This window comes from Macaca fascicularis, chromosome 17 (assembly GCF_037993035.2).
Source record: "Macaca fascicularis isolate 582-1 chromosome 17, T2T-MFA8v1.1".
NCBI classification, from domain to species: Eukaryota; Metazoa; Chordata; class Mammalia; order Primates; family Cercopithecidae; genus Macaca; species Macaca fascicularis.
This window is the reverse complement of record NC_088391.1, coordinates 4,475,243-4,499,705: the sequence shown is the minus strand read 5'-3', so window position 1 is coordinate 4,499,705 and position 24,463 is coordinate 4,475,243. Positions and strand designations below refer to the sequence as shown.

The 24,463-nt window shown below is 43.7% G+C and overlaps 1 pseudogene; it reads left to right on the top strand.

Annotated features, from left to right (window-relative positions):
• The first annotated feature begins 9,896 nt into the window (after window positions 1-9,896).
• LOC102116576 (uncharacterized) lies at window positions 9,897-23,788 on the top strand (annotated as a pseudogene).
• The last annotated feature ends 675 nt before the right edge of the window (window positions 23,789-24,463 follow it).

Genomic DNA, 24,463 nt, shown 5'->3' with positions numbered 1-24,463 from the left:
TAATTTTATGTTAATTCGCTTAGGATAATGACATCCAGCTGCATCCATGTTGCTGCAAAAAAACATGATTTCATTCTTTTTTATGGCCATGGTGTATGTGTACCACATTTTCTTTATCCAGTTCACCGTTGATGGGCGCCTAGGTTTATTCCATGTCTCTGCTATTGTGAAAAGTGCTGCCATGAACACCGGAGTGCATATGTCTTTTGGGACGAATGGTTTATTTTCTTTTGTATATATACCCAGTAATGGAATTGCTGGGTTGAATGCTAGTTCTAAGTTTTTCGAGAAATCTTCAAACAGCTTTCTATGGTGGCTGAACTAAATTACATTCCCACCAGCAGTGTACAAGCATTTCCTTTTCTCTACAGCCTTGCCAGCATCTGTCATTTTTTGACTTTTTAATAATAGCCATCCTAATGATATCTCACTATGGTTTTGATTTGCATTTCTCTGATGATTAGTGAGGTTGAGGATTTTTTTTCATACGTTTGTTGACCACCCTGTGTCTTTTTTGAGAAGTGTCTGTTTACATTTTTTGCCCACTTTTTAATGGGATCATTTGTTTTCTGCTTATTGAATTGTGTAGGATCCTTATAGATTCTGCATATTAGACCTTTTTTAGATGCATAGTTTGCAAATATTTTATGCCATTTTGTAGGTTGTCTGTTCACAGTGTTGATAGTTTATTTTGCTGTGCAGAAGCTCTTTAGTTTAATTAGGTTCCACTTGTCAATTTTTGTTTCTGTTTCAAGTGATTTTGAGGACTCCAAATTCTTTCTTAAGGCTAATATATAGAATGGCATTTTCTAGGTTTTCTCCTAGGAGTCTTGTAGTTTGAAATCTTACATTTAAATCTTTAATCCATCTTGAGTTAATGTTTATATATGGTATAAGGTAAGGGAGTCCAGTTTCATTCTTCTGCACATGGCTAGCCAGTTATCCCGGCACCTTTTTTTGAATAGGGAGTCTTTCCCCCATTATTTGTTTTTGTCTAATTTGCTGTAGATCAGATGGGTAGAGGTGTGCAGCTTTATTTCTGGGGTTTCTATTCTGTTCCACTGATCTGTATAACTGTTTTTGTGCCAGTATCATGTTGTTCTGGTTACGGTAGCCTGATAGGATATAGTACAAAGTTAGGTTATGTGATGCGTTAAGCTTTGTTCTTTTTGCTTAGAACTTCTTTGGCTATATGGGCTCTTTCTTGGTTCCATATGAGGATTAGAATAGTTTTCTTTTTTCTATTTCTGTGAAAAATGGCATTGGTAGTTTGATAGGAATAGTACTGAACTTATAGATTGTTTTGGTCAATAGTGATTCTTCCAATCCATGAGCATGAACATTTTTCCATTTATTGGTGTCATCTCTGATTTCTTGCAGCAGTGTTTTGTAGTTCTCTTAGTAGAGATATTAACTTCCTTAGTTAGATGTATTCCTAAGTAATTTTTAATGGACATTGTAAATGGGATTGCATTCTTGATTTGGCTCTGAGCTTGAATGTTACTGGTATATATAAATGCTACTAATTTTTGTACATTGATTTTGTATCCTGAAACTTTGCTGAAATCGAAATCATTGAACAGTTCCAGGAGCCTTTTAGCAGAGTCTTCAGGGTTCTCTAGGTATAGAATCATATCATCAGTGAAGAGAGTTTTACTCCCTCTTTTCCTATTTGAATGCCTTTAATTTCTTTCTCTTGCCTGATTGCTCCAGCTAGGACTTACAGTACTATGTTGAATAGGAGTGGTGAGAGAGGACATCCTTGTCTTACTCTCATGGAGAATGCTTCCAGCTTTTGCCCATTCAGCATGATGTTGGCTATAAATTTGTCATAGATGGCTCTTACTATTTTGAGGCTTGTTTCTTTGATGTCTAGATTGTTGAGGGTTTTTATCATGAAAGGACGTTGGATTGTATCAAAAGCTTTGTCCACATCTATCGAGATAAATATGTGGTTTATGGTTTTAATCCTGTTTATGTGGTGAATCACATTTATTAACATTTGTTGAACCAACCTTGCATCAGGAATAAAGCCTACTTGACCATGGTGAATTAACTTTTTGATTTGCTGCTGCATTCATGAGTACTTGTTTGAGGATTTTTGCATCTGTGTTCATCAGGGATATTGACCTGTAGTTTCCTTTTTTTTTTTTTTTTTTTTTGAGACAGAGTCTTGCTCTGTCGCCCAAGCTGGAGTACAGTGGCACGATCTTGGCTCACTGCAAGTTCCGCCTCCCAGGTTCACGCCATTGTCCTGCCTCAGCCTCCCAAGTAGCTGGGAGTACAGGTGCCCGCCACCACGCCTGGCTAATTTTTTGTATTTTTAGTAGAGACGGAGTTTCACCGTGTTAGCCAGGATGGTCTCAATCTCCAGACTTCATGGTCTGTCCACCTCAGCCTCCCAAAGTGCTGGAATTACAGGTGTGAGCCACCACACCTGGCCAGTTTTCTTTTATAGCTATGTATTTGCAGGATTTTGGTAACAGAATGAAACTGTCTTTGTAGAATGACTTAGGAAGGAGTCCCACCTACTTGATTTTTTGGGATTAGGTTCAGCAGAATTGGCACCAGCTCTTCTTGTGTACATCTGGTAGAATTCAGCTGTGAATCCCAAGAATTTACCCATTTCCTCTAGATTTTTTTAGTTGGTTTGCATAGAGGTGTTCATAATAGTTGCTGAGAATCTTTTGTATTTCTGTAGGATTGGTTGTAATGTCATCTTTGTCATTTCTGATTGTGCTGATTTGGATCTTCCTTTTCTGTTTGTTCAGCTAGCTGGTTGTCTATTGATTTTCTATCCTTTCAAAGACCCAACTTTTGGTTTCATTAATTATTTGTATGGATTTTTGGGTCTCCATTTGCATTCAGTTCTGCTCTTCTTTCTTTTCTTCTGCTATCTTTGGGATTAGTTTGTTCTTATTTTCCTAGTTCCTCTAGGTGTGATGTTCAATTGTTAATTTGAGATCTTTCTAACTTTTTGATATAGGTATTTAGTGCTACAAATTTTCCTCTTAATACTGCTTTTCCTCCATCCAAGTGATTTTGGTATGTTGTGTCTTTGTTGTAATTTATTTCATGGATTTTTTTTTTTTATTTCTGCCTTAATTGTATTGTTTACCCAAAAGAGTCATTCAGGAGCAGGTTTTTTCATTTTCATATAATCATGTAGTTTTGAGAGATTATCTTGGTACTAATTTCTATTTTTATTCCATTGTGGTCAGAGAGTATCATTGGTATGATTTTAATTTTTCTAATTTATTGAGACTTGCTTTATGACCAAACATGTGGTTGATCTTGGAAAATGTTCTGTGTGTGGAAAAGAAAAATATATATTCTGGAGTTGATGAACAGAGTACTCTGTAGATGTCTGTTGGTTCAGTTGATCAGGTCTAGAATTTTGGTCTAGAATTTGCTAGTTTCCCGCCTTGATGATCTAATGCTGTCAGTGGGGTGTTGAAGTCCTCCACTATTGATTGTGTGGCTGTACAAGTCTTTTGTAGGTCTAGAACTTCTTGTTTTATGAATGTGGATGCTCCAGTGTTGGGTGCATATACATTTAGAATAGTTAAGTCTTCTTGTTGAATTAAACCCTTTATCACCATATAATGCCCTTTTTTGTCCTTTCTTACTGCTGTTGTTTTAAAGTCTGTTTTATCTAAGAATCACAACCTCTGCTCTTTTTGGTCTTCTGTTTGCATAATAGCTCTTTCCCCAACCATTTACTTCAAGCCTATGGGTGTCGTTATGTGTGAGATGGATCTCTTAAAGACAACAAACAGATGGGTCTTGATTTTTTTTTATCCAATTTGCTACTCTGTGCCTTTTAAGTGGGGACATTTGAACTGTTGACATTAAAGGTTAATATTGATATGTGAAGTTTTGATCTTATGGTAAAGTTGATAGCTGGTTGCTTTGTAGTTTTTATTGCACAGTTACTTTATAGGGTCTGTGAGCTATGTAACTTAAGTATGTTTTTTTGGTAGCAGGTATCATTCTTTCATTTCCATGGTTAGAAGTCCTTTAGGGATCTCTTGTGAGTCTGGTCTAATGGTAACAAATTCCCTTAACACTTGCTTGTCTGGAAAAGATTTTATTTCTCTTTCAGTTATGAAGCTTAGTTTGGTAGGATATTAAATTCTTGGTTGGAATTTCTTTTATTTAAGAATGCTGAAAATAGGCCCCCATCCCTCGTGGCTTGCAAGGTTTCAGCTGAGAAGTCCACTATTAGCCTGACAGGTTTACCTTTGCATGTGATCTAACCATTTTCTTTAACAGCATTTAAAGTGTTTTTCTTTAGCACTGACCATGGACAGTCCAGTGACTATAGGCCTTGATGATATTTGTTTTGTATAGTATCTCACAGGTGTTCTCTGGATTTCTTAATTTGGATGACTACCTCTATCAAAATTAGGAAACTTTTCTTGAATTATTTCCTCAAATATGTATTCCAAGTTGTTTACTTTTCTCTTTCTCTCTCAGGAACACTAATAATTCATAGATGTGGTCACATTACATAATCCCAAATTTCTCAAGGACTTTGTTCACTTTTTTTTTTTTTTTTTTTTGAGACGGAGTCTCACGCTGTTGCCCAGGCTGGAGTGCAGTGGCGCGATCTCGGCTCACTGCAAGCTCCGCCTCCTGGGTTCACGCCATTCTCCTGCCTCAGCCTCCTGAGTAGCTAGGACTACAGGCGCCTGCCACCGTGCCCGGCTAATTTTTTGTATTTTTAGTAGAGACGGGGTTTCACTGTGGTCTCGATCTCCTGACCTTGTGATCCGCCCTCCTCGGCCTCCCAAAGTGCTGGGATTACAGGCTTGAGCCACCGCGCCCGGCCTGTTCACTTTTTAATATTCTTTTTTCTCTATTTTTTATCTGACTAGGTTAGTTCAAAAGACCTTCAAGCTCTGAAATTCTTTCTTCTGCTTAGTCCAGTCTATTGATAAAGCTTTCAGTTGTATTTTGAAATTCTTTACATGAGTTTTTCAATTCCAGAAGCTGTGACTGATTTCTTTTTAAGTTGCTTATCTCCTTTCATTTCCTGGATTGCTTTAGAAGTTTCTTTGTGTTGATTTTAATCCTTGTCTTGGATTGCCTTGCAATCCATGCTTTGAATTCTTTATCTGTCATTTCTGAGTTTCCTTTTTGGTTAGAGACCACTGAAAAGCTGGTGTGATCCTTTGGTAGTGTCACACTACATTCAGATTTTTCATGCCAGAAATCTTTTTTTTTTTTTTTTTTTTGAGGCGGAGTTTCTTACTTGTTGCCCAGGCTGGAGTGCAATGGTGTGATCTCAGCTCACCATAACCTCTGCCTCCCAGGTTCAAGCAATTCTGCTGCCTCAGCCTCCCAAGCAGCTGGGATTACAGGCATACACCACCACGCCCAGCTATTTTTTGTATTTTTAGTAGAGACAGGGTTTCTCCTTTTTAGTGAGGCTGGTCTCGAACTCCTGACCCCAAGTGATCTGCTTGCCACGGCCTCCCAAAGTGCTGGGATTACAGGCGTGAGCCACCACGCCCAGCCTCATGCCAGAATTCTTATGCTGGTCCCATCTCATCTGGAAATGCTGATACTTCTAATTTTTTAAATTATTTTTGTGAGGGTAGAATTTTTCTTTTCTTTCTTTCTTTCTTTCTTTCCCTCCCTATAAAATTATTGCTTTTTTTTTCTTTCCCACCTCCCACCCTAGGGAGTGTGACTGTAGAGAATGTTAGGTAGGGTCTTTTGGCTTTGCTTCTATAGCCCTGTGTACTCTGTCAGCAGGTTTTATATTGAACTCTGCAGTTCCACTATAAGCCAATAGATGACACTTACGAGTAAGAGCCAGCTGCAGCCAATGGAGTCAGGTGTATACTTGACCCTTGTTTACTGACAGAAGCCACTGTTGCCTCAGGTAATGAGTTGATCTGTGGAGTGCACAGTGATCTGAGCTCCCTGTTTAGCCCTGAGGGGCTCTCTCTTCTTCCCAATCTAGATTCTTCACCTCTAAACTGTATCTATCAAATTTCTTAATCGAGGTAATCTCTAGCTTAGCAACTCATGAAATAAGAACTTTCTGCAGAAAATAGAGGCTATTGACTGAGTTGGCTGAAAGCTGTCTCTTATTACATTTTTAATTCATAGGGTAGCTTTTAAAGTCACTACTAATTCTATGCAATATTCCTAATTTATTCTACGAAAATGTACAGAAAAACCTTCATCATTTTTGCATAGGCTTAATAGGTTGTGAGTGTTCTTACAAATGTTCTAGTTTCCCTGATAGGTTTAATCTGAATAATAGAATTGCATACATCTTCCTGTTGTGACTTAAGGAAACTCGTTTGTAGGAGCATCTACCTCATTGCTCCAATATAGTATTCACGACACAATTTTTTGATCTTCATTCCTACAAAGGAAAGCGTGAATGTCAGGAGAATTCTGTTTTGCTTGGTTATCATTTATATAGTTTTCACTCTACAGCAATAAATTGATATCCTAGAGTATTTATCCATCTTTTCTGAGATTGTACTGTTAAGGCTTTGAAAGGCTGATGAACACAGGCGAATGGAAAAAAAAATTACTTTCTGAACACTATGTTAGGACTATGCTACTCCCTAAGGCCCTCCTGGAGCAGCCATTTCTACTTTTTCACTGGCATCTCTTTTCTTTTTTTAACATTCAACAAGAAAAACACATTCTTTAAGGGAAAAAAATGCTTGTATAATGAAGTAGTATCCATTAGCAGCATTATTTCTAAGAGCCAAAAGATGGAAATAACCCAACTTTCCCTCAATGCATGAATACATTTTTAAAATGTGGTATATATAAAATACTGGTTTTAGGCTATCATAATCTCTTTTATTAAAATCTGATTTTTATTAAAAATCATTAATTTTATGAATTCAGTCAACTTATTCTATGAAGTCAAGAAGATTGCACTACTAGTGGCAAGTAGTATCAATATAAATAAAATATTTTTTATCAGTGAGACTTTTCACATTGTCTAAAATATTCTTATATACTGATAGACCCCAACTTAACGATGGCTCAACTTGCAATTTTTTGACTTCACCATGGTGTGAAACCATTGCAATTTCAACACACTCTGAATTTTGAATTTTCCCAGGCTGGCAATACGCAGTACATGAGATATATAATACTTTATTATAAGATAGACTTTATGTTAGACAATTGTGCCCACCAGTAGGCTAATATAAGTGATCTGATAATGTTTAAGGTAGGCTAGGCTATGATGTTTGGTAGGTTAGGTGTATTAAATGCATTTTCATCTTACAATGTTTTCAACTTACAATGGGTTTATTGGGATGTAACCCCATCATAAGTTGAGGAGCTTCTGTACTATGGGGTGAAAATCTCTAAAAACCTGAAGTTCCAAAATCTGACACTGTTTGAATGCAGACATAATGCCCCCAGTGGAAAATTCCACATCTGACCTCATGTGACAGATCAATAGCAAAAACAGTCAAAACTTTGCTTCATGCACAAAATTACTTTATAAAATCCTGTATAAAATTCAGGCTATGTGTATAAGGTATATATAAATGTAAGTGAATTTTGTGTTTTGACTTGGGTCTCATTCCTAAGATCTTTCATTAAGTATATACAAATATTCTAAAATCAAAAGAATTCAAATTTGAAACATTTCCAGTCTCAGGCATTTTGGATAAGGGATATTCAATCTGTCTTACTAGAAAAATAAAAATTCTATTCAGTGTGACAGAAACTTAAAAATGGACTTACCAAACTTGGACTTAATAGATTCTTCTCAAACTGCTCATTTTTTCCCCACTTGATTTTTTTTTTTTTTTTTTTTTTTTTTTTTGAGACGGAGTCTCGCTCTGTCGCCCAGGCTGGAGTGCAGTGGCACTATCTCGGCTCACTGCAAACTCCGCCTCCCGGGTTTACGCCATTCTCCTGCCTCAGCCTCCTGAGTAGCTGGGACTACAGGCGCCCACCACCTCGCCTGGCTAATTTTTTTGTATTTTTAGTAGAGACGGGGTTTCATTGTGTTAGCCAGGATGGTCTCGACCTCCTGACCTCGTGATCCGCCCATCTCGGCCTCCCAAAGTGCTGGGATTACAGGCTTGAGCCACCGCGCCCGGCCCTCCCCACTTGATTTTTGACGGGAATTTTTACTTTGAAATTTTTTACGTCGAGCCTGAAAGGTAGATTTTAAAATAATTATCCTCACAGATACATTTCTAAAATATCACATACTTTCTAAACATCTATGATTATGTAAATTCTTAAAGATTTGAAAAGTCAGTGATTGGGAGGCTATATCATTTTCTACCTATATTTTGTGGATAATGTGGAAAATTTAGGAATAACGTACAAAAATTATGCATTTCAAAATAGCTTAAAGGTGAACTTTATCCTTGGCTTCACACAGATGTGCTGATTATCCTAACTCATACAATTCTCATTCTACTTTTTTTTTTTTGCTTTATAAATACTCAAGTTGCTTTAACTTAATGCTTTTTGCATGTAGTCTTGAGTCTTAGCACTTCCTGTAACCATTATGTAATCTATTTTTCTTGATAGTTGCCTTAGCGATGTATTTCTATATTCATTTTAATAAATTCATGAAAGGGATAGAGAAAACAGCAATGTCAGAAAATAATGTGATGAAGCTACAATCCTATTTTATACAAAATAAAAAATAGAGAATCTTGATGATTGACACTATGTTCTACAGTATGAAAATTTCTTGAACTACACTGAAAATATCACAATTTTCTCCAACTCAGCAGTGTTTAATTCCTTTTTATAATTGTGCATCACGCTGAGAGTGATGGCATGCACCTGTAGTCCCAGCTACTCAAGAGTCTGAGAGGCAGGAGAATCGCTTAAGGTCAGGAGTTAAAGGCTGCAATTCTCTATGATTGCACCTGTGAGTATCTAAGCTGCACTACAATTTGGGCAACACAGCTGAGACCTTGTCTCTTAAAATAATAATAATAAAATAACTGTACATCATTCAGGTAACTGGGATAATTGTAGAAAAACATATAACCATTGGATATGGTATAATACTCTATTACTGATCGTAGAGTTCCTTTTATTTTTTCCAGTCTTTTTGTTAATTTCTTACACAACTAAAAACATAGTTCACCTATTAAAAGCAGTTTTTCAAAAAGCCAAAAGAATTGCATCCAAAATATATGATGAGTTATCCGCTGTTTCCCCTAAACAGTAGATTTTACCATTAAGGTTCAATAAAACTTTTATTTGGGGATGTAAAGGCAGTTATCTTACCTAGAGGCGGTTAAAAGTGTGGTAATCCATTCAGGAGCTCCATCTAACTGGGTAGGCGTGGGAGAAGGAGGCCTCTGAGAGCAACCCAGGCGGGCCCCCTCGCTTGAGGCATGTCAGTGGACTCAGTGTTGGAGTAAGAGGGATGTGGAAGGGAGCAGTGGGGTGGGGCCGCTTTTGCTAGGGATGGTGGAGAGGAGGCAAAGAGAACAGACTGTGCCCTCTGACTGTCCCTGAAGGCGAGGCCCGGCCACAGAAGCTGTGCTAGTGGTCCTGTTCACTCGCCCTTTGCGGGTGAGTAGATAGAATTTCCTTCTCTAATTAACAGCTAAGTCAACAGCCCATTGTTTGCTGTGGCTGTAATCAGAAAAGGATTCCTATGAAGGCTGCCAAGTGGTTACTCCCCACTTTTTGTATCTTCTTAACAGCCACCTGCTTCCCAAAGTGACCTGCGCCCCCTCCTTGGGCTGCACTGGGGAGGGCGGGCACTAGGGTGGGGAGGGGGCGAGCCCCACAACCCATAGGGCAGCGCATAGTGGCACCATGTATAGGAGAGAGTGAAAGGGATGGGGGTGGCATTTTCTTCCAGGGGAGTTGTGGGGAGATGACCTAACATAAGCGCGCCCCTGCTCCGCCCTGGCGAGACGGGCAAAGCTGGAGAGAACCGAGCTGAGCCTGGGCCGCAGCACCCCGAGGTTGGAGACGCTGCGGTCAGGAAGCACCAAGAGGATGGAGCCGTTTTCCCCGTAAGTAGGGGCCAGGGTCTCACTCCTGAGCCGGCTTCGCACGGACCCCAGGCCCTGGCAGGAGGGCCCGGAGGCGGGACGAGCCCACGCGGTGGGTGGGGTGTCAGCAAAGAAAGCGGGGCGCAGGGCAGGTTCTGGAAGCCTCGGCGTGGCTGGGCTGGAGAGTGCAGACGTGGGAGAGCCCGGAATGGGGCGCGCGTGGCCCGTGGAGGCCCGAGGCTGCGCTTCCCTCGCGGGCTCTGCGGCCGAGGTCGAGGCTGCCCAGGCGGGTCTGTCCGGAGCTCCCCGGGGGCGGAGGCGCGGGAGGCGGGGAAGGGCCGGGCGGCGGGACCGGTGTCCCCAGCGGGAGGTCGGGGACCGTCGCGTTCCGTCGGGGCCGCCTGCGGTGCAGGGGTCGGAGGCCAGACCACAAAGGCGGGAGGGGGCCCGGCCAGAGCTGCTGAGACCTCCCAGCCGCGCTGGACTCAGGGGCTCCCTGCCTTTAGCCACCAAGAGCGGGGCAGGCTGCGGGGTGCCCGGGAGAAGCCAGATCCCGCGCATTTTACACCCACTGATTAGATCCCGCCGCCCGCCTGGGACCTCGGCATTGTCTTGTCTGCTGCACTGACGGGGAAACTGAGGCACGGTGTGAGTAAGGCGGGGGAGGGAGTCGGCGCCTCCGAGCTGGGGCGCGCCCCGCATCCACCCGGACACCAGACTCCCGCGTGGCCTCTGCTCCTGCTCCGTGCACGGCGGCATCTGGGGAAACCGGGCTGGGCTCCTCCGTCCCCTGGAAGCTGCTGTAAGTTTTAGATAAATGTTACTACTAGGCACGAGGAAAGTGGATCCTTGATTACCGGCGTTGAACGAATGGTTGCACCGCGTTCCCCGCGGTAGGTGGAGTGTGTGATTGTGAGCGAGAGGGGAATGGGCACCGAACCTTACCTACACAAATGCCTAAACTCGTAAGCAATTAGGACACAGACGTCTGAAAATCTGATTAAGCGATAGGAATTCTAATGGTCCGGGATCCAAATGAGCCACTGTTAGCAGCCTTCAGTTTTGTCCTGTTGCCCGTAATTACCCCAAGGTCAGGGAGAAGCACTGAAGCAAAGGCATGAACATCACTTTGAAAAGGAAACTGCCTGGGGCACTCCTTCCTTCAGACTCCCCTTCCAAGTATTCCCTCATTTCATTCAAAAGGAGTTAACTTTTCTAAACTAAGTGGTGCTGGTAGAAGATGCTACCTGACTCCAGTGTTGCCTCAATTCTTGAAGCTCTTCGAAGACGTTTTGGCCTTCCTCTGTTCCCTCCCCTCCCTGCTATTTTGCAGACATATCCACTGGGGAATTGTACGGCAGGAAGGCTGATTTTATTCAGCTGGCCCTTGATTCCTGGTTTGCACGGTATCTGGGTCTGGCCTGCAACCCTCGTGTCCAGGTAAGTTCATTAGGAAAGGATTTCTTTACATTCAATTGAAGGCATCTAGGTCTTAAAACAGCGCTTATATTATCTCTGGGGTAACCCTGCTTATTAATTTGCGGAATAGTCAGATGGCTATAGAGTTTTGGATAGGAGGAGGTAAACCGCTTTCAAAGTTTATTCTTGAGGAAGAGGCTGAACAGGAGATAAAAGCAGGTTTTGAAATTCTGCTAGAACACTACCACTGGCTAGGAGGAGAGACAAAAACCGTAGAATAAGTCATGAGAATAATGGACCTTTTTAAAAGAGCTTTCTAGAGAAGCTTATAGCTTATTTTGCACAAGTTTTAATGTGTACTTTTTTTTCTTGATCAGGTTCACTTATGCAACTTGTATACATTTTCATATTTATGGCTATGCTAATTTACAGTGTAGGAGAAAACCGTCAATATGTCTTGAAGAAGAAATGTATAAAGTGTACAATAGAGAGAGTGCATGAAAGATAATATATTCGATGAAGGCACCCTAGAGCTATTGGGACTCTTAGATCCTCAGATCTGGGAGGGCCTTCATCCTTTCCAGTGCATGCAGGAGGAAGCTGAGGCTCTGAGGTTTGGAAACCCTGGAGATATCACTCAGCTGATTTCTAGCAGGTTTGTATTAAATCTTGGTTTTGGAGAGTTAAGAATCTTGAGGAGTGATAACCTTGGCTATTGAAATAAGGACAGGATGTTCTTGGAGAAAATTAATCAGGAAGGGCACTGGGTGAACATTTATCAAGAGATTCTTTAGCAAGGACACATATAGGTAAAGCATAGGAGAATAAGCCAGAAATAAATGAACTAAATAAGAACCTATTCTGGGGAGATTAAAAAACATTAACTTCAAAGTTATTTGCAGTCTGTGTCCCTTTGCCCCGACCAAGCCAGTATGTCTGGCTCATGCGGTCACAGCATTCTGCAGAATGATGACCTCTAGTCTCTATACATTCATGTTGTATGAATGGGAGGGTTCATACCTGGGGGTATGAACTGGAAGGGTTGTATGCCCAGGGAGTCCCCAGTGGCTGTCACTGGCTGACTACAGATGTCTGCAAGCCTCCTCACTTCTGATGAGCGGCCACACCTTGGGCGGTGCACGCCTTGTGTTACTCAGGATGTGGGCTCAGCCGTGTGTCACAGAGACCCCACATACCAGTGGCTTACACAAGGTAGAAGCTATTTCTGTTTCATGTGCTCATGTCAAAGATGTGCCGGCAGGACAGGTCTGGCCTGTGGAGTCATCTGAGGCCAGGGGTTTTCTGTCCCCAAACTCTGTTGCCCTCCTTCAAGGAGTCCCATATGGTTCACCACGCCATGCACACCCCCACACAGGAAGCGGGCAAGGGCACCCCTTTACCCTTTAAGGCCGGTCATTGGATACAATTATACGCCTCACTTTTGCTCATTCCCATGGCCCGTAATCTGGTTTCATGGTCATATCCAGGCTGCAAGGGAGGCTAGGGAGTGCCCAGCTAAAATTTCTGTTACTATGGATGAAGGTGAGAAGAGGTGTTGGAGATAACTAGCAACTCCACGAAAGCACTGACAAGGATCAGAGTTGATACCCAGTCACCTTCCCAAGTGAAGGTGCACACACAGTTGGAACCAGGATAGTATTTCTTGCATGCCTGCATTGATTCATCCAACAAATACTTGACTGAAAATAAGGAAGTGGAAAAATGCAGTCACGATCTTCATAAAGCTCTGACCCAGGTTGCTGCCTCCTAAGTGATCACTAGTCTAGGTGTGGTGTACGGAGTCAGTGGGGACTGGGGAGGACAGTAATTCAGAGAGAGGGAGGAGGTGATTGCAGGGAAAGGTGGGAGACAGAAGAGGCTCCTAGGTCTTTCCAGAAGGCACTCCTGGAAAAAGACCAGACCCAGAAATTAAAAGTTGAGAATGTAACTGTAGTTGAACTAATGAAACTGAGAGTCCAACCCATAGCTTTGTGAGAAGCACAAATGTAATTTTTTTATTTTTCAAAATAACATTAATATAATTTATTCTATATTCCTTGTGCAAATCCTCAATGTTCTACATTGAAGATGAGGCTAAATAGGAGGTATAAACTTGCTAAAATTTCTTATTAAAAAATAGTGCCAAGCTGGGTGTTGGCCATGTCTCTAATCCCAGCTATTCGGGAGGCAGAGGCAGGAGGACCACTTAAGCCTAGGAGTTCAAGTCTGACCTGGGCAACATCATGAGACTGTATCTCTATAAACAAACAAACAAATAAATAAAAAAGAAATAGTGCCACAACTTACTTTGCTGCGTGTTTGGGAGAACACATATTAGTTAATCAAAATCATTTACTGAAGCTTGTCTCTATGCTGTATAAACAAGCTAGATAGAATCTACCTACATCAAGTATGCAAAACTAGTGGAAGAATTACAGAAGAGTAACTGTTTGCTTTTAGGCTGGCTCCTTCTTCCCTGGAGAGCAAATTGGAGTTTAACCTGACACTTTTATGATCTTCGGATCATTTTATTCCTGGAATAGTTGTGCTCCACATTTTGAAAAGTTAAAATGAAAATTGTAGAACCCTGGACAAAGTTTGGTTGATGGAATTTAGATTTGACTGCTTCCAGCCACTTCTGAGTTTAACAAAGGAGGCTCGAGTATATTCTTCATGGAATTTGGCTCCAAGAAAACTCAACTCAATTTCCTGGAATGGAGCGGATTTGTGACTTCGGAAGGAAACATCTGCATTTCCTTTTCCAAAAATCCTCCCTTTGCGTTAGGCTGCACCCTGTGACATTTCCACCAGATGGCAATACAGACTTCGCATGGCAGAGAGTCTGGCTGGTTTTCCAAATCTCTAGAAATATTTGTGTAAGCACTAGAAAAAAGCATTTTTTATAAATGAAAAGCTCCCATAACCGCCCCCCATTCTAAAGCAACCATCTTTATTTGCATATATTCACTTCGAGTTTTGTCAATATTCATAGTCGTAAGTACATTTGTAATGTGCATGGCATTTTAGTCTACTGTTAAAATTCAGCACAACGTATATTATTTACATATTTCTACATGACCTTCATAATTATCGCAGCAGTTACACACTATTACACATAGTAAACCCTTCCCCTATTGTTACATATTATGTGGTATGCACTTTTCACCTGTTACAGATAATGCGGCAGGTAATGTCACACAACTGGCACGCAGTTTTGGAATATTAGGAAGATTTTAGGGATAGGAATACAGGGTGAAAGACATAGATGTCTTTTGCTCTTTAATTTTTCCAGAAAGATGTGCAGATTTACACGGCTGTCAGCACTGTGAGAGGATCTGGGTTCTGACCAGTTGCACTAGGCCCACGTTTTTGTTTTGTTTTGTTTTTAAATCCTAAAAGTCAGGTGCAGGGGCCTTTGCCTGTAATACTAGCACTTTGGGAGAGTGAGGCGGGAGCTCAGGAGTTCAAGACCAGCCTGGGCAACAGAGTGAGACCCAGTCTCAAAAAAAAAAAAAAAAAAGAGACAGAGAGAAAGGAAGGAAGGAGAAAAGAAGAGAAGAGGAATTAGGACAGGTGGCAATGGCTCGTGCCTGTAATCCCAGCACTTTGGGAGGCCAAGACAGGCAGATCACTTGAGGTCAGGAGTTTAAGACCAGCCTGGGCAACATGATGAAAACCTGTCTCTACTAAAAATACAAAAATTAGCTGGGTGTGGTGATGGCGCCTGTAATCCCAGCAACTCGAGAAGCTGAATTGCTTGAACCTGGGAGGCGGAGGTTGCAGTGAGCAGATATCAGCCATTGCACTCCAGCCTGGGCCACAAGAGCAAAACTACGCTCAAAAATAAAATAAAATAAGATTAAAATAAAATAAAATAAATTAGACGGGTGTGGTGGTGCATGCCTGTAGTCCCAGCTGCTTGGGAGGCTGAGGCAGGAGGATTGCTTGAGCTGGGAGGTCGAGACTACAGTGAGCTGTGATTGCATGATTGTACTTCAGCCTTGGTGATGGAGCGAGACCTTGTCTCCAAAAATTATATATATGTACCCTAAGACATCTCCCATGATGATAAATTAATTCCATTCAACAAGTATTGGTTCAATCTGCTGTTCCAAGTTTGCTATTGGGTGCTAGGAAGACAATAATGAGGAAATACAGTCAGGCAGGGAGTCAGATTCTTCATCCTACAATTACATAAACCAGTGTCAAGCCCCTGCCATGACGCGCGCCATGTGGGAGAGTAACATGCTGCTCTGCAGCCCTGAGTGGGCGCGTTGCTGAGTCAGGAGACCCGGCCATCCACATTTCCTCTTCCTTCCAGGCCTTGCATTTGCTGCTCCCTCTGTTTGGAGCACTGCCCAAGCGTTGTCTTAGCTCCTGCTGCGGGGAAACTGCATGGATCACCTGGGGTGGGGGCAGTGTCTACAGAGGAAAGGACTTGAAAACGCACTTCTCCCGAACTAGGTGATGTTTTCTATGTGTGTGTGGCCCTTCTTCACAGTGGCCTCCTAGAAAAACAAGGCCATGACTGAGAGAATACCTCTCATTTCAGTAAGATTGTTTGGAATGCTTTACTTTTTTAAAAAATTTAATTTAAGTGTTTAATGTGGTAAAAAATATATAACATAAAACTTACCAGCTTCACCATTTTAAGGACACAGTTCAGTGGCATTAAGTACATTCTCTTTGTTGTGCAACCATCACCACCACCCATCTCCAGAACTCTCTTAAAATCTTCCCAAACAGAAACTCTGTACCCATCTGACAACTCCCACTTCTTTCTCTCTTCACCCCTGGCAACCACCATCCTACTTTTTCTTTCTATGAGTTTCACGGCTCTAGGAATCTCTTATAACTGAAGTTATCCAGGTCTGTCTGTCTGTGACTAGCTGGTTTCACTTAGCATAATGTTCTCGAGGTCCTTTTATGTTGTAACACGTGTCAGAATTTCTTTTCTTTCTAAGGCTGAAGAATATTCCATTGTGTGGACCTACCACATTGCATGTATCTGTTTATCTACTGATGGACCCTTGAGTTGCTATGGAAAATAATGCGACTATGAACATGGAGATCTGTTCCAGTCCTTGCTTTCAATGACTTTGTGTAGATGCACAGCAGTGGAATTGCTGAATCAGATGGTAATGCTATGTTTGCTTCACTATTTATAATGTGCCTTTATGCAGATTGTGATAAAATTTGATCTTTACAACAGTCCTGTGAGATAAGTGAGTATTGGTCTCTGGTTCAGAAAACTGGTTTCTTCAAAGTGAAATGATAAATGGAAGAGTATCCTGACCTTAAACTTGGCTTTTTTTATTGCCCATTCACCTTGAAGACTGGTTCTAGTCACAAGTGTTACCTTCCAAGGACAGTGTCATTCTGGTTACAACCAGCTTGCTCCCCTGCCCTGAGCCTTCTGTCCAAGTCTGTCCAGGTGTGGGTCTGGGGCAGGGGACAGCTCACCTATTTCCCACGGCACGGAACAGAGGCTGTGTCCTGGGCCTCAGCCACAAAGGTTTCTCCTTTGGGTTTCTGTTTCCCTCTTTCAGTTCAGAGTCTGTCATCTGAACCATGAGGATCTGGTGGTTTCTGCTTGCCATTGGAATCTGCGCAGGGAACATAAGCTCACAGAACACGTGCAGGCAAGGGCACCCTGGCATCCCTGGGAACCCCGGTCACAACGGTCTGCCTGGAAGAGATGGACGAGACAGAGCAAAGGGTGACAAAGGGGATGCAGGGACTCACCTGGTGGCTTCGGCTGCCTTTCAACTTCTCTCTTCATTCTTTTCATCTCATTCACTCATCATCTGTGTGGCTTTTCACCTACCCATTCATACCCCATCCATCCATCCACCCACCCATCCACCCAGCAACACTCACTGGGGCCTGACCCCATTCATCCATCCACCCATCTGCCCAGCAGCACTCACGGGTCTGCTCCATGCCAGACTCTGTGCCAGGTGCTGGTGGAGAGCACAGGGTGAGATCGCAATGACCTCTACCCTCCCGGGTTCTCTCATCTCTGACACCGCAGAACATTTTCAGTAGTATACGATGTCATGGATCCTCCCACCTCAGGCAAAAGGTATGATGGATTTTTGGCAACGAAAGACTAATAGAGATATCTGATTGTGAATTATTTGGCAGCAAGCAGCCAGCTGCAGTGCAGGTGAGAGCTAATACTGCATCGTGCCATGAAGCAGGAGATGCGGAGTGACAGATAACACATACAGCTGCTGCTTATGCGTCTATGACCTAGGTTGGGGCCCTGTCCCAGGGTCTGGGGATCTGGGGACAGGATCCATCCTCTGGGAGGGAGATTTGCCAAAGCTGAGAAGTCTGAGTGGTTTCCATAACAACCACCAATAGACTTGGTTTCTGAATGGGTACCATTCTTGAGCCCTGGTCTTGACAGTACGGTCACATATCTAAGACTTATGCAGAATGACCCATCTGGGTTGAGGGCACAGTTCAGTGGCATAACAAAGAAAATGTCAAAACGTCTATGGACCTTTTTAAAGATAAGTTTGTGTTTCTAACATGTCTCCGCTTATGGCATTTGGTGGCCTGCTGGTTTTTTGAGTGGGCTGGATGAAGTCAAGCATCCCCAGGAAGCAACTTTATTTCTTTGGAACCACCATCCTGCACATGTGCTCTGTGAGGTGTCTTCTCCTGGCTCACAGCTCCAGCTCACTGACACTGCTCCAGTGCCCGGTAGCGAACAGCCCAGTCCAAATGAATAGCAAAACCTTACCCTTAATGAAATCAGGTCTTCTGCCCTCACACCGGGACCACAGTGGGGTTTGCGTGTGTGTATCTGTGTGTATTTTATTTCTGAATATGTAGGATTTTCATTTTTTAAATTTTTGTTATAAAATATTACACACAAAAGGAGATAAATAGGTGGAAGATAAAAAATACAGAGGACGGCCGGGCGCGGTGGCTCAAGCCTGTAATCCCAGCACTTTGGGAGGCCGAGACGGGTGGATCACGAGGTCAGGAGATCGAGACCATCCTGGCTAACACGGTGAAACCCTGTCTCTACTAAAAAAAAAAAAAAAAAAATACAAAAAATTAGCCGGGTGAGGTGGCGGGCGCCTGTAGTCCCAGCTACTCCGGAGGCTGAGGCAGAAGAATGGCGTGAACCCAGGAGGCGGAGCTTGCAGTGAGCTGAGATCCGGCCACTGCACTCCAGCCTGGGTGACGGAGCGAGACTCCGTCTTAAAAAAAAAAAAAAAAAAAATACAGAGGACTAAAACACTTCTATATTCAAAACCAAATTTCTCTACCTCTTCCCTGTTGAATTTCTCTCCTCTTTGCTCACCAATGTCCATTCTGTCAAGTTTCACATACTTCTTAGAAGCAAATTATGTATCTATTTTTTCTATGTAGTTCATAGGTATTATATATAATATATATTATTTCTTAGAAGGATATTCATTCACATTGCTCACACGAACATTTTACTTCATTTTTATCTTAAAGTGTATTTTTGTGTATGTTTTATAATAAACATTTTTTCATATACTACCTGTCCATAATTTAGGAACACATCAATGTCTACTGATTGGGGTCTGTGTTCATGCTTTGTGAGTTGTGGTTGTATGATCATGAAAGCTCTGAGGTCACTGCTCTAGAGAATGGGAGAAATGAGAGCCAAGCAGGAAACAAAAAGAGGGAAGGAGAGGAAGACACAGGGGAGCAGCCAGTGGAGGGGAGGGGAGGGGAGCGCAGGGAGAGGCAAATATAGGGAAGAGCCCCCTCCATTCAGAGGCCCCACACTGACCAAGGCCCCACTCAAGAGCGCTGATGTCCCAGGAGAACAGACATTGTGATAGAAATAAGTCTGCCTGTGTCAGTCCTGTCTCGGGACCTGCAAGCCGGCGCAGCCTGCTCGTGTCGCCCCACAGTCCGGTCAGTGGGACTGAAGTATGGGAGTCTCTGCTGCTTTGTGAGAAGCCAGAATCTGGGGTGAGCCATGGCCCAGTGAGCACTCTACTGCCATGGCCGGAGCCATCTTCAACCTGCTGACGGATAGCACGCTGACCTGGGGCTCTGGGGGCCTGTTCTGAGCACAAGGACTTGAGTGTGGTCAGCAGAGCCCCACTCACCTGATGTTCTCTGCCAGCTTGATTGGTGGCATTTCCCCCCCAGTCTAAGGCACTGGAGAGATTCTTCCAGAACTCTCTTTTCTATCTTGGGATAGTGTCACATAACCATAGTCATCTGTGTTTTCATGGGAGGCTAGTAAATCTTCCGTTCCACTCTCCTCAAGAGTAATGGAAGAGAAACAGAGTGAGGAAACCTACCCACACCTCCAACATTCAGACCATGTCCCAAGTCCTTGTCACAGGAGAGGAGCACAATCAATTGTGCTCAGTGACAGTCAGTCCCCATTGCACACACTCCCTCCTTGTCCTGTCTTGCTGTGCGCTCTAGGCACGTCCTGGAGATGGGCGCTTGGGAAGTCACTCAGTTCCTTTCTTAGATCACTTATCCCACACAGCTCAGCACCCCAGATGCCCGCTCATGCCTGCCTCTCTCCACCTGCACTCGTGTGGAGGACAGAGCGCCCCTCATGGTGGGGGTCACCCCTGAGACTCTCCAACACACATGGCTGATGGAGACCAATGGCCAGAAAATCAGAAACGGAATTTCAACTCATGCCTGTTTTCTTCTTTTCCACCTAAGAGAGCCAGGACGTCCCGGCAGCTCGGGGAAGGATGAGACGAGTGGAGAGACAGCAGAATGAGGTACAAGTTCCTATTTATGATGCTCTAATTCTGAGCTGTCAAGTATTTAACAATAACTATTAAGTGTTTGCCATGGACAAGTCCTCCATGCTGATTATAATCTTACAGTAAAGGCAGCACAGTTCTTAACTCTCCAGAGGGGGGATTCTGCAGGGATTGGCAGGCTTTGCAGAGGGCTGGGTAGGAAATATCCTCAACTCCGCAGGCCATACGGATCTGTCACCACTACTCAACTTCCCCTTGTAGCGAAAAGAAGCTGTAGATGCTCCATAAATAAGCGTGGTGTGTTCCAGTGACGCCATATGTGTGAAGACTGAAATGGGCATTTCCCATGGTTTCCATGTATTGTGGAATATTATTTGTGACCATTTAAACATGCAAACCATGGCTGAGCACCATGGCTCACACCTGTAATCCCAACACTTTGGGAGGCCCATGTAGGAGAATCGCTTGAACCTAGGAGTTCCAGACCACCCTGGGCAACATATTGAGACTTTGTCTATACAAATAAAAAAATTAGCCGGACATGGTGGCATGTGCCTGTAGTCCCAGCTACTCGGGGGCTGAAGTGGGAGGATCGCTTGAGCCTGGGAGGTTGAGGCTGCCATAAGCCATGATCTCATGACTGCACTCCAGCCTGGGTAACAGAGCAGGTGACCCTGTCACAAACAAACAAAAACCAGAAAAAAAAAAAAAATGTGAACCGTGTTTGTTTAGCTTGTGGGAGGGAGGCTGAATTTGGCCTGTGGCTGTAGTTTGCTGAACCTTGAACCTTGCAGTGGATGAGCACTGAGGAGTGAGACTGAGTTTTTGACTTGGTGCATCCGGCAGCACTGCATGGAGGAGGTGGCACTAGAACTTGTCCCTGATGGATCCCCGGGATGTAGTCACAGCGGCAAACTCGTGTCATCTTCACTTTGTGCTTTTTTCATGTGCTGACTCACCGAATGCAACATCCCCAGACACCAGACACTTTTATCACCCCAGTTCCATAGGTGAGGGAACAGAGGCACGAGGCTCACTAGCTTGTCTGATGTCCTGTGTGCATATGTGGTGGGGACAGAATGGAGACCCGGCATTTAACCTCAGAGTCCACACTTGCAACCACGGCTCTTTGGGATGGGTGGGGGTGCAAGGAAGCAGCAAGGTCTCTGTGGATGATGAACTGCTGGTGGGATGGATGGGTTGGGGCTGGGGTTGGGCAGGAGAGGGCAATGAATGCTTCGATGCAGGTTTTATTTTATGTTCACTCCAGGGAGGGGCTTTTTAGAGGATGTCACATGACTAGGGTTGAGTGTCGGTTTATCTGCCTGTCTCTGCTCTTTCTGTACGGATTGACATTTCACAGCCAGCATGTTAGACTTAGATGGTAGGGTTGTCATTTCTAACATGAACCCTGACACTAACTTAGTAGACAGCAGTTAAAAGGTCTGTTGAGATGTGTGTGTGTGTCCATGTGCACATACTTGTGTAATTGGAGTAACTGACTTTCATTTATTTTATTTTATTTTTTGAGACAGAGTCTCACTCTGTTGCCCAGGCTGGAGTGCAGTGGTTTGATCACGGCTCACTGCAGCCTCAGCCTCCTGGGCTCAAGTGATCCTCCCACCTCAGCCTCCTGAGTAGCTGGGACTACAGTTGTGCACCACCACGCCTGGCTAATTTTTGTATTTTTTGCAGACGTGAGGTTTTGCCGTGTTGCCTAGGCTGATCTTGAATTCCGGGACTCAAGCAGTCTGCCCACCTTGGCCTCCCAAAGTGCTAGGATTACAGGCATGAGCCACTGAACTGGGCTGGAGTAATTGAATTTTATTTTCTTATTTTTATGATTTTTTTTTTTTTTTAAGAGTTAGGGTATTGTTATGTTGGCTGGGTTGGTCTTGAACTCTTGGCCTCAGGCAGTCCTCCTGCTGCGGTCTCTGAAGGTGCTAGGAGACCACCGCACCCAGATGGAGTAATTGAATTTTAAACTCTGGGTACATGTATACTGAACGTGTACACTACTTTGTTTCATTTCTGAGCTCAATTATAGAAAAACCGAAGTTGTTCACAAGGGAATCTTTCACAAACTATCTCTTTGTTTGCTCTTTCTCTATTTAGCAGCAGATGGAACAGTTGAAGCAAAAGGCATCAAAGGTGATCAAGGTTCAAGAGGATCCCCAGGAAAACATGGCCCCAAGGGGCTTGCAGGGCCCATGGGAGAGAAAGGCCTCCGAGGAGAGACTGGGCCTCAGGGGCAGAAGGGGAATAAGGGTGATGTGTGGGTCCCACTGGTCCTGAGGGGCCAAGGGGCGACATTGGGCCTTTGGGCCCAACTGGTTTACCAGGTTCCATGGGCCCTATTGGAAAGCCTGGTCCCAAGGGAGAAGCTGGACCCATGGGGCCCCAGGGTGAGCCAGGAGTCCGGGGAATAAGAGGCTGGAAAGGAGATCGAGGAGAGAAAGGGAAAATCGGTGAGACGCTAGTCTTGCCAAAAAGTGCTTTCACTGTGGGGCTCACGGTGCTGAGCAAGTTTCCTTCTTCAGATGTGCCCATTAAATTTGATAAGATCCTGTATAACGAATTCAACCATTATGATATAGCAACGGGGAAGTTCACGTGCCACATTGCTGGGGTCTATTACTTCACCTACCACATCACTGTTTTCTCCAGGAATGTTCAGGTGTCTTTGGTCAAAAATGGAGTAAAAATACTGCACACCAAAGACGCTTACATGAGCTCTGAGGACCAGGCCTCTGGCGGCCTTGTCCTGCCGCTGAAGCTGGGGGATGAGGTGTGGCTGCAGGTGACAGGAGGAGACAGGTTCAATGGCTTGTTTGCTGATGAGGACGATGACACAAGTTTCACAGGATTCCTTCTGTTTGGCAGCCCGTGACCGAGGAGAGCTGATGAATCGGCCACAGCATCTCAGAATCAGCTTGGTGACGAACTGACTCAGATGGTTTTCCTTTACTAAGTCCTCCAATTATTACAATAATCATAAAAAGGTGAAAACGGAAAAGTTATTCCCAAAACTGATTCTGTCTAACTTACTGTCTTTCCAGGAGTAAATATTGAAAATAGCTGCATGGTTTATTCTAATTTATCTCACATTTCTTATTCCTATTATCTGAAGAATCCTCTGCCTGTGTGTTTCTTGTGGGAAGAGTGTTTTGATCCCATTTGAGTGCTCTGAGGAGTCATGTGAGGATGTGTCCCTCATCTGTGTTTCTGAGGACAGTCAGGGGAAAGTAAAGGGAAATCTTTATTCCATTCAGTACTAGTAACAGCTTTAAGTTGGTGATGCTGTCACACTCCAGAAAGCTGTAGACACTGCTCATTTTGTCTTTTTTTAACAAATTATTTTTAAGTTCTGGGATACATATGCAGAACGTGCTGGTTTGTTATATAGTAAACATGTGCTGTGGTGGTTTGCTGCGTCTATCAACCCGTCACCTAGGTATTAAGCCCTGCATGCATTAGCTATTTGTCCTGGTGCTCTGCCTCCCGCTTTGCTCATTTTCTAACCTAGGTTTTAATCACCATTCCATCCAACAAATCATTGTTTGATCATTATTTGCCAGTGGTGAATCTCTGTTTGTTTTCTAGGATTGCCCTAATAAAGTACACAAAGTGAGAGTCTTTCAACAACAGAAATGGACTTTCTCAGTTCTGTAGGCTGGAAGTTTGCGATCTCGCAGCAGCAGGGCCATGCTCCCTCCAAAGGGGCTGCAGGAGGATCCGGCCTTGCTGCTTCCAACTTCTGGCAGCTGGTGGCAGCATCACTCCTGTCCCCGCCGCCATCTTCAGGTGGCTGTCCTCCTCCTCCTGTATCAGCCACATTTTCCTCTTCTTACAAGGACAGCTTCCCTAATCTAGTATGACCCATCTTAATCATCTCTGCAAACTCCCTGTGTTCAAATAAGGTCACCTGTACAGGCACCGAGGGTTAGGACTTCAGCATCTGTTTTGGGAGACACAGTTCAGCCCAATCTGCCCTCTGACTCCCAAAGTCGATTTCCTTCCCATGTGCGAAATATATTTTCGCCCCATCACCACTTTCCGCATCAACTCCTCTCACCATCTACGTCATTAAATAAGCTACAGAGGAGACCTCCTGGGTGATTCATCCTGTGGCAGAATTTCTCTCCATGTGTGATTCTGCGAAGCCAGAAAAGTTAATCCACTTTTAAAAGACAGTGGTGCGGGGCGGGGGCCGGCGTAGGGTAGACAGTCCATCCCAAAGGAGAGAAAGCGGGAGGAAAAAAGGGATCACGGGTCCCAGACAACTCTGAAACCCTGCAGGGAAAATCCCATTAGACTGCTTTCACT